Raw genomic sequence first — 9,454 nt, forward strand, 5'->3', positions numbered from 1 at the left:
GTCCATTTGAAATAGATTGGATAACAACTTTAAAACTAAAGATTTTTTTCACATACTCACCAAAATATAAGGAACATGTACAAGAAGGATTCTAATATATGGAAAAAGGTTCGCATGCAGTGATGGGTGAGATACAAAAGCCCATTTTGTTGGACACAACCACACAGGCCCGACTATTCGCCTGTACAAACCAACTAATAGCACAGGGCCCATTAGTAATCACAAAATCAAGGTTGTTTGGTTGGTTACACATGTATTCTCTTTGGTTTTTTTGTTTTTTTTATCTTTCTCGCTCGGAAAGTTAGAATCTTGTCACTATTTATATTTAGAGAGAAAAAATTTCAAAATTCTTTTACCAAATTAAAAAGAATATGTCTATACTATTTTTTTTTTAGAGATGTTTAGGTAGTACTCCTTTATTTTTATTTTTATTTTTACCAAGGAAAGGAAAATGCTAGTACTCCTTTATTGTTGAGAGGTTTAAATTTTTTTGAAGGTAAGATAAAGTCCCTTACAAGAAAAGGGGAAAATTGGGGACTGGGGGTCCCTCCTTACAAGGAGTGAAATTCGATTCCAAGATCTCTGAGATTAGAAATAAAGGCAACACCAATAAGCTATTACTTGCTGGTCAATTGAGAGGTTTAGGTAGTATACATAAGAAAATTGTATAAGCAATACATATGTTTTTTTAATACTATGAAGTATGGATTATAATTTTGTATTTTAATATAACATTCTTTTAATTTAGATGCTTGATTTTATAACTAGTATGGGACCCTCAAATTTAGTATACATAAGAAAATTGAATAAGCATATACATTTTTTTTAATACTATGAAGTATGGACTAGAATTTTGTAATTTAATGCAACATTCTTTTAATTTAAATGCTTAATTTTAAAACTAGTACATGATCCCCAAATTGTTTAAGTCCGTCCTGATCGGACACTATTTCAATTTTATCAAATGTGAAAAGATCATATCTAAATGATTTGAAACCCTAAGCCAAACATAGTAACAAAATTCACTTAACTACAACCATCTATTTAGAAGAAGCAAAAGAACCAATGTTGCATTGAATCCCACAGTTTAACTAGACCTCTTAATTTTTTTTCTCTTTGTTAACTTATTATTTCAAATGCATGAAATCAGAATCTAAATTTCTCCCCCAATTAAAAAATAAAAATAAATAGCCGTTTCTGTCACATTACTCTAATTACAGCTTATTAAATAAACCTTATTAATCACCACCATAAATAAATAAGAAATCCGTTGTCGTCCAGCGGTTAGGATATCTGGCTTTCACCCAGGAGACCCGGGTTCGATTCCCGGCAACGGAATTTTTTGTTTTTTTACACCACATACATTTTATTTTCAGTAGATAACAAATGAGGAACGAAAACTGCGCATTACTTCCTGTCAACACTCCTTATCCACCGGATCTCTAATCTATAGTCAAATTATCTACCCAAAATAATCGATTTCTTTTTTTTAAAACGGAAAAGAATCATTATCCTGTTCGCTATTATTGTGGTTTTCAGTTTTAAGGTTTTTTTGATTTTCAAAGTCATATGATATATGTCCTCTCATGAATATAGCTATTATTGTGGTTTTCAGTTTTAAGGTATTTTTGATTTTCAAAGTCATATGATATATGTCCTCTCATGAATATAAAATTTGACTATTTATTGGGAACATGATGATTTGGAAAACTGACACGTGCAAAGTAAACACCACTTTTTCTGGTTTTCAGTTTTTGATTTTTAATTTTTTTGAAAAAAACTGAAAACTGAAAACAAAAAATGATAACGAACGGGCTCTTAGTGTAACGTAACGTCTATCTTAATATATATCTAAAACGTTCTATAGATTAACAAAATACTTCATCCGTTTTGAAATAAGTAAAACACTTTTTTCAGAAAGTTGTCGTATAACATGAAGCAATTTAGCAAAGATAATGATGAAAATAGCAATAGATCTTTGCAACTGATCACAAAAAAAGAAGCAATATATCTAATGCATTAGCTAAAACCACAAAATGTAATCTCACTAAAAAAAACCACATGCACCAACATATATATGTGCGCATACTAAACTAGAAACTGAAATGAACATCACATATCCATTAGCTGAAATAGTTTGCTCACTTTGCAAGCTGCACTCTTTATATAAGTAATAACATAATCTCACAATGAGTCGAAAATAGCCTTGGATGTATCCGAGTATATGATAACAAAGGCTACAATTGCCACATACTGAAATGAACATCATATATCCATTATTAGCTGAAATAGCATAGTTTGCTCACTTTACAAGCTGAGCTCTTTATATAAGTAATAACATAATCTCCCAATGAGTCGAAAATAGCCTTGGATGTACCCGAGTATACATACGGAAATGAACATCATATATCCATTAGCTGGAATAGTTTGCTCACTTTGCAAGCTCCACTCTTTATTTGAGTAATAACATAATCTCCCAATAAGTCGAAAATAGCCTTGGATGTACCCGAGTATATGATAACAAAGGCTACAATTGCCACATACTGAAATGAACATCATATATCCATTATTAGCTGAAATAGTTTGCTCACTTTACAAGTTGAGCTCTTTATATAAGTAATAACACAATCTCAGAATGAGTCGAAAATAGCCTTGGATGTACCCGAGCATATGATAACGAAGGCTACGTACGATTGCCACATACGAGTCCGATCGAGCTAAGTTGTAATACAACCCAAGGCTTTACTCAACCGATGCTTCCAACTAATAAACTTCTTACCATCTCGAAGTGTTACAAGACTTCCCGTACAAATTTCAGCATACCAATTTTTAGATTTATGCAAAACATTTACACCAGGAAACAACCCTTTGTTGTAATGAAAACAACCATAAATCCAAAGGAAACGATCATATAATGAGACTCTAATCTTCTTAACCCAATATTTTTTCATTGCATACTCTTTCAACATCCATATCTCTACCATATCTTCATACAAATGATTCCTATAAATACGTGATAAACATAAGTATCCATTTTCATGGACACTTAATTTAAGACGATGTTTAAATTCTACATACTTAGGTAGATTAATCAAACTCCATTGGTCTCTGCAAAGATCAAAACATGCAATCATTGATTTATTAGATCCATGCAAACGTACAATCCAATGTAAAACATGGTTTTTAACAAGAGTTCCAACACCCATGATTAGATATATATATCCCATATTTTTAGGACTAATACATCTCCAAGATTCGTTCTTAAAACTATAAACCATGGCTCTGTAAGTAGAATTACACACGAATTTATAGTCGCCATTGATAGAATCAAACCCAAACCCAACACTTCGAGTTTCGAAGGGAAAAGCAATAGTACTAGCTTGAAAATAGGTGAGTGTTACAGGGTTAAGTAAAATGATTTTACCTTCAATAAAGGAGTATAAACAGATTAAGCCATTACATGATCCTGTAAGAACAACATGACCATAATGAGGTTTGAAGAAGCTTTTTGGGAGATGTATTTTGACGGTATTATTAAAGAGTGGAACTCCGAAGTTAACACGGAATAGATGAGGGGAGTTGGAGCATTTGATGATCACGAATCGATTCGAGGTCGAAACAAGAGATTTATGAAGGTCGATATGATGGTAGGCGAATTTAGGGCTGGTTATTAGGAGCTTCCAGGATTTACTTACACGCCTGAAACGTAGAAGAGATGTAGCTGGTAAACGAAGGAGTATTTCTATGATAATGTCCCTAGGAAGAACTACTCTTGCCATTTTTATCACTCTTTCTAGGTTAAGGTTTGGGAGAAATGAGATGAAACTATATGCTCACTTACTGATGCCACTGCTTAGTGCTTTTATATCAATCCTGTACCAACTACCAAGAATTATAGGGTTTTCTGGCGGGTTCGTCGAATAGGGTGGGTAAAGCGACCAACAATCAGTGGCGGATTTAGGATTTTTATATAGGGTGGGCCGAACTTATTAATTAATTTTTATGAAAACGATGTATAGATCACTCATAAGTCAAGATAAAAAAAGCCAAAAAAAACCAAAATTAACTATCCTTAGAATCGAATTCGTGATTTGATGCCAAGTATACTCGCGCTCCAACCACCTCTGTTCACCATACCTATTTGCAGTACTATCCCAGATAGATTACTTAAGATATTTTGGATTATGGGTTGGGCCGAGGCCTGGGTAGGCCACCCCTTAGATCCGCCCCTGCCAACAATACTGGAGTCTGCTTTCTAGAGAATCCAAAAGTCTTAGGTTACATATATTTTTTTTAGTGATATTATTTAAATCCGAGCTTCAAAAATAGTTTAATAATAATGATATATTTTATAAAATGTATTATTTATAATTACACATAATATTTTAGGCCTAAATCTATAATTAGCGTCTGGGCCTCAAAAGTTTTACGACTGTCTTGTTTTTTTGGTGCATTTACTTATTGGGCCACCTTTGCTTTCCAAGCTTTAATTTTGCCAAAAACAAAATGGTTCTTGCCGATCAAAGACTAGCTCTTTAGGCCTGAATATTATGTCATGTGCGAAGTAGCAGTCTTATCATCTTATGTTATACTATGATCAATTGCATATTTGCATATATCAGCATATACAACTTTTTACCAAGTTAAGTTTGACTAGTGTTTGGAATTGTGACTTGTAATTTTGAGGTTGGGGTTCAATTTTTACTATAGAGACACTTGAGAGTATGATTTCTCTTACCTTTTTCCTTTACTCTTAGAGCATTTAGCCCGCTAATTCTGGCTGGGTTGACTTGTGTGAGGTTTCGATCCGATAAGATACGGGAATTCCACGTTGTCCATGCTACTCGGGTCAGAGCGTGAGCTAGTGATGCTTTCGACTACTGGAATTTCACCATCTAAGGTCCCGCACTCCACAAATTCGCTTAGCTTACCAATAAAAATAAAAATGTACATTTTTTTTCCATTATTTTTTTCTTTGCTACCTTAATATTTCAATTGCATGAAATCAGAATCTTAATTTCCGCCTCAATGGAAAAAATAATACATAGTCGCTTCGGTCACAGTACTCTAATTACAGCTTAGTTCATGATCCACGTTCTAATAAAGCTATGTTCCTTTGGACTAAATTAATGTAAATTCAGTTCCCTCCAAAAAAAAAAAATTAATGCAAATTCAATTTAGTTTATGAAAATTTCAGTTCAATTAATTTCCTCTCACAATTTTCATTCAATTCAGTTCAGACAAAATAAATCCAGTTTAGATAAAATTCAGTTCAGTTCAAAATAACAGAGCATAGGTACCACCACAAACAAATAAGAAATCCGTTAGTTGTCGTCTAGCGGTTAGGATATACGGCTTTCACCCAGGAAACCTCGGTTTGATTCCCGACAACATAACTTTTTTATTTTTGAGTCTGCCTTATAAGACACCACCTACTTTTAAATTAAAATTAGGCAATAGTAAGCCCAATATTAAAAAGAGAATAAGCCCAATAATAACTAGATTAATTTCTTTCGGTGACTAGTTTAATTCATTTAGTGACTAGGTCTATTTTTATATTAAAATTAGACCGTATCTTTTAATAATTTTTGTTTATTTATATGCACCACATCCATTTCAATTTCAGTAGATCGATAACACCTCCTTAGACGTTAGTCAGATTCTCTAGCCAAAATAATCGTTATCTTCGTTAGACGTTGTTAGGTAAAAGATAGACATTTGACCAAGCGTAACGTCTATCTTTATATCTAAACCGTTCTAGGTTTAATGAAATACTATAAAGCCCTTTATCAAATATATGAAGAAAATAGCAATAAATCTTTGCAACCCACACAAAAAAATCTAATACATTAGCTAAAACCATAAAACGTAATTTTATAGAAAAAACCCCATGCATCAACATGGGTCCGGATCCTCTAGAGTTTTATGAAAACTCTACAAATTAGAGTTGAATCCTGACCATATATTATAAAATCAAGGGCTCATGATTAGTGGGAAAGGAAAAGATATGGGCAGGATATTCGGTGGAAAATAGGGGGGATTTTCGGGAAAGAAAATAAAAGCCTTTGATTTCTTAATCAACGACTAATATTTAACGAACTCTACCGTGTAGAGTTATTTTGGAACTCTAGAGGATCTCAACACGCATGAACATATATGCGAGCAACATAATGACGTATATACATTAGCTGAAATAGTTTGATCACTTTGTAAGCTGCAGTCTATATATATGACTAATATAATCTTGCAATGAGTCGAAAATAGTCTTGAATATACCCGAGTATATGGGGCGTGTTCGGCAACAATAGCTATGGTCGTAGCTTTTAGCTGTGAGAATAGTTGTTAGCTATATGCTGGTAGCTGTTAGTGGTTGGTGTGTAGCTGTTAGCTGACCAAGTAGTGGTATAAAATATTGATGTTCAGTAAAAGAAGCTGTCAAAGTAGCTATTTAAAAATATAATTAGTTAAAAACTCAAACAAAACTTTAACATATAATTTATACACCACTAAACGCTATCCCAAAAGCTAAAAATTGTAGCTTTTGGCAAACACTACTAAAACACTACTTGTACCACTAAAAGCTACTTATACCACTACCTTGCCAAACACTATTAAGACACTAAAAGCTACTTAAAAAGCTTGTGCCAAACACGTCCATAATGAAGGCTACGATTGCCACATACGAGTGAGCTCGAGCTACGTTGTAAGACAAGAGAAGGCTTTACTTAAGCGATGCTTCCAACTTAACTTTAGCTTCCGGCCATCTCCAACTGTGACTAGACTTCTCGTACAAATTTCAGCATACCACTTTTCAAATTTACACAAAGCATACCAACAAGGATTCGCCTCTTTGTTGTAACAAAAACAATGATATTTCATAAAGATAGGACAATTTCTTGATACACTAATCTTAACCCAAGACTCTTTCACCGCATAATCCTTCAACATCCATAAAATTACCACACCTTGACAATAAAGAATTGATAAACATAAACATCCATTTACATGGACACTTAATTTAGAACGACGATGTTGCATTTGAAAGTTTATATAATCAGGAAGATTAATCAAACTCCATTTCTCTGTACAAAGATCAAAACATGCAATCATTTTCTTAGAAGATTCATGCACACGTACAATCCAATGTAAAAGATGGTTGTTAACAAGAACTCCAACAACCCTGTTAAGAAATTCATATCCCTGATTACCCTCATTACGAATTCTCCAAGTTTTTCTCTTAAAACTATAAATGATAGAACAGTGATAAGAAACACAAACGATTATATAGTCATTGTTTATGAAATCAAACCCGAATCCAACGATTCGTATTCCATTCAGGAAATGATAAGTAGTACTCCCCCGTCCCATAATATAGTGCCTACTTCATTTTTGGTAGGTCAAACTTTAAAATCCTTAACAGAATATTCTCATTTGTATATATATAAAAACATATTCATGTGGGATCTTGTTAGATTCGTTCGTCTCAATGTGTAGTTTCATAATATCAACTTTTTATATTTTTTAATTAATACAAAATTGAAGATAATAATGATCAAAGTTACGTCTTGAAGACCGTGTAAAAAAGAAACAAACACTATAGTATGGGACGGAGGGAGTAATAGGTTTAGAATAGGTAAGTGTCATAGGGTTAAGTACAATGAATTTCCCTTCAACAAAGCAGCATAAACAGATTAAGCCATTACATGATCCACCAAGAACGACATGTGCATAGGAAGATCTGATGAAGCCTTTTGGGAGGGATAATTTGACTGCATTAAAGAGTGGAGTGTCGAAGTTAACACGGAATATATGAGGGGAGTTAGGGCATTTGATGATAACGAATCGATTCGAGGTCGAAACAAGAGAGTTATGGAGGTTGATATGATGGTAGGCGAACTTAGGGCTGGTTATTATCATCTTCCAAGATTTACTAACATGCTTGAAACGTAGAAGAGATTTAACTGATAATCGGAGGAGTATGTCTATGATAATGTCCCTAGGAAGAACTCTTCCCATTTTTATCACTCTTTCTAGGTCTTGGGAGAAATGAGATGTAACTACATGCTCACTTACTGGCACTGTTTAGTGCTTTTATATCAATCCCGTATCAACTATCAAGAATGATAGGGTTTCTAGCCGGATGGCCCGGATCGTCTAGTAGGGTGCGTAAAGCGACCAACAAGCAACAGTACAAGGCTCCACTTCTTAGAGAGTCCAAAAGTCTTAAGTTAAATGTTCTTGTTAGTGATATCATTTAAACCCGAGCTTTAATTTATAACTAGTGTTTAGGCACGAGCGATGCCTCGGGGTTTTTCTGTGCTATAATTTAGTAGTAGTTAAATAAGTCATCTCATACTCATTTAAAAAGTTATGTCATTCATTATATGGATTTTGATTAAATAAGCAATAATAGTATAGTGGAGTGATGGTTGTATCTCTTTCTTTCATACTTAAGGTTGTGGGATTGAATGTTCACGTATGCTTTTTTTTTTTTACTATATGAGAAAGATGTGGATAGAATGTTACTCATTAAGGGATGGCGACACATGACACATACATTATAAGGAACACTTCTCAATATATTAGACGTGGAGCGGCCTAGGCCCATATATATTTAATACAGACTTATGATCAAATTTTGTTTATAGCTAGTATTACTGTAAATATAAGGGTAGTACTATAGTGTTCAACACTGCTCTTCAAATGGTATCATGCATACATAATTAATTTTAATGAACATGCAAAAAAATTTATTTTTAAGGATGCAAGGGATATGTTTAATAACATTAACTAATTACAACACATATTTGTAATTTTGTGGAAACATGGATCATTAAGAGACGTTAGATTAGATGGTGATTCTTTGAAAACCCTTACATAAGGTCGGGGGTTCAAGCCCAGGCTTCAACATATTTATTTTTTAAATAATGAGCACTTGACTTTGTTGGTTAACAGACACGTGGCAAAATTCTGGTGGTAGGAGGAGGGTGCACGTGGCGCATCGACGTTGTTACGCACGCCTTTTAATATATAGATTTCGGGTCCTCAAAAAATTTACAACGGTCTTGTTTTCTGGTGCATTTATATATTGAAAAATTATGATTAAGTGAGAACTAGGGATGGGCAAGGGTCGGGTCTGGCCGGACCCTAGACCCGGACCCTAATTTTTTTTACAGACCCAGACCCGGACCCGGACCCTAAGGGTCTGAAAAAATTGGACCCTGACCCAGACCCTTAGGGTCTGGAGGGTCTGGAGGGTCTAAAGGGTCCAAGCCTAAATTTTCTTTATTTTGCCAAATTTTCAATTTTTAACCCTAATTTTCTACAAATTCAACTCAAACGAAATATCAAGACTGAAATTCATACATAAACTGAAAAACGAAACAAACAATGAAACAAATCAGTTTGAAATAAACAAATACCACATTTCAAATCAGTTTGAAACAAACAAATA

General features: G+C 33.8%; 1 non-coding gene across 1 annotated transcript; it reads left to right on the forward strand.

Annotated features, from left to right (window-relative positions):
• The first annotated feature begins 1,266 nt into the window (after positions 1-1,266).
• TRNAE-UUC (transfer RNA glutamic acid (anticodon UUC)) lies at positions 1,267-1,338 on the forward strand. Its single transcript has one exon. It is a non-coding gene; the product is annotated as a tRNA-Glu (tRNA).
• The last annotated feature ends 8,116 nt before the right edge of the window (positions 1,339-9,454 follow it).

Source organism: Beta vulgaris, chromosome 8 (assembly GCF_026745355.1).
Source record: "Beta vulgaris subsp. vulgaris cultivar EL10 chromosome 8, EL10.2, whole genome shotgun sequence".
Classification (NCBI taxonomy): domain Eukaryota; kingdom Viridiplantae; phylum Streptophyta; class Magnoliopsida; order Caryophyllales; family Amaranthaceae; genus Beta; species Beta vulgaris.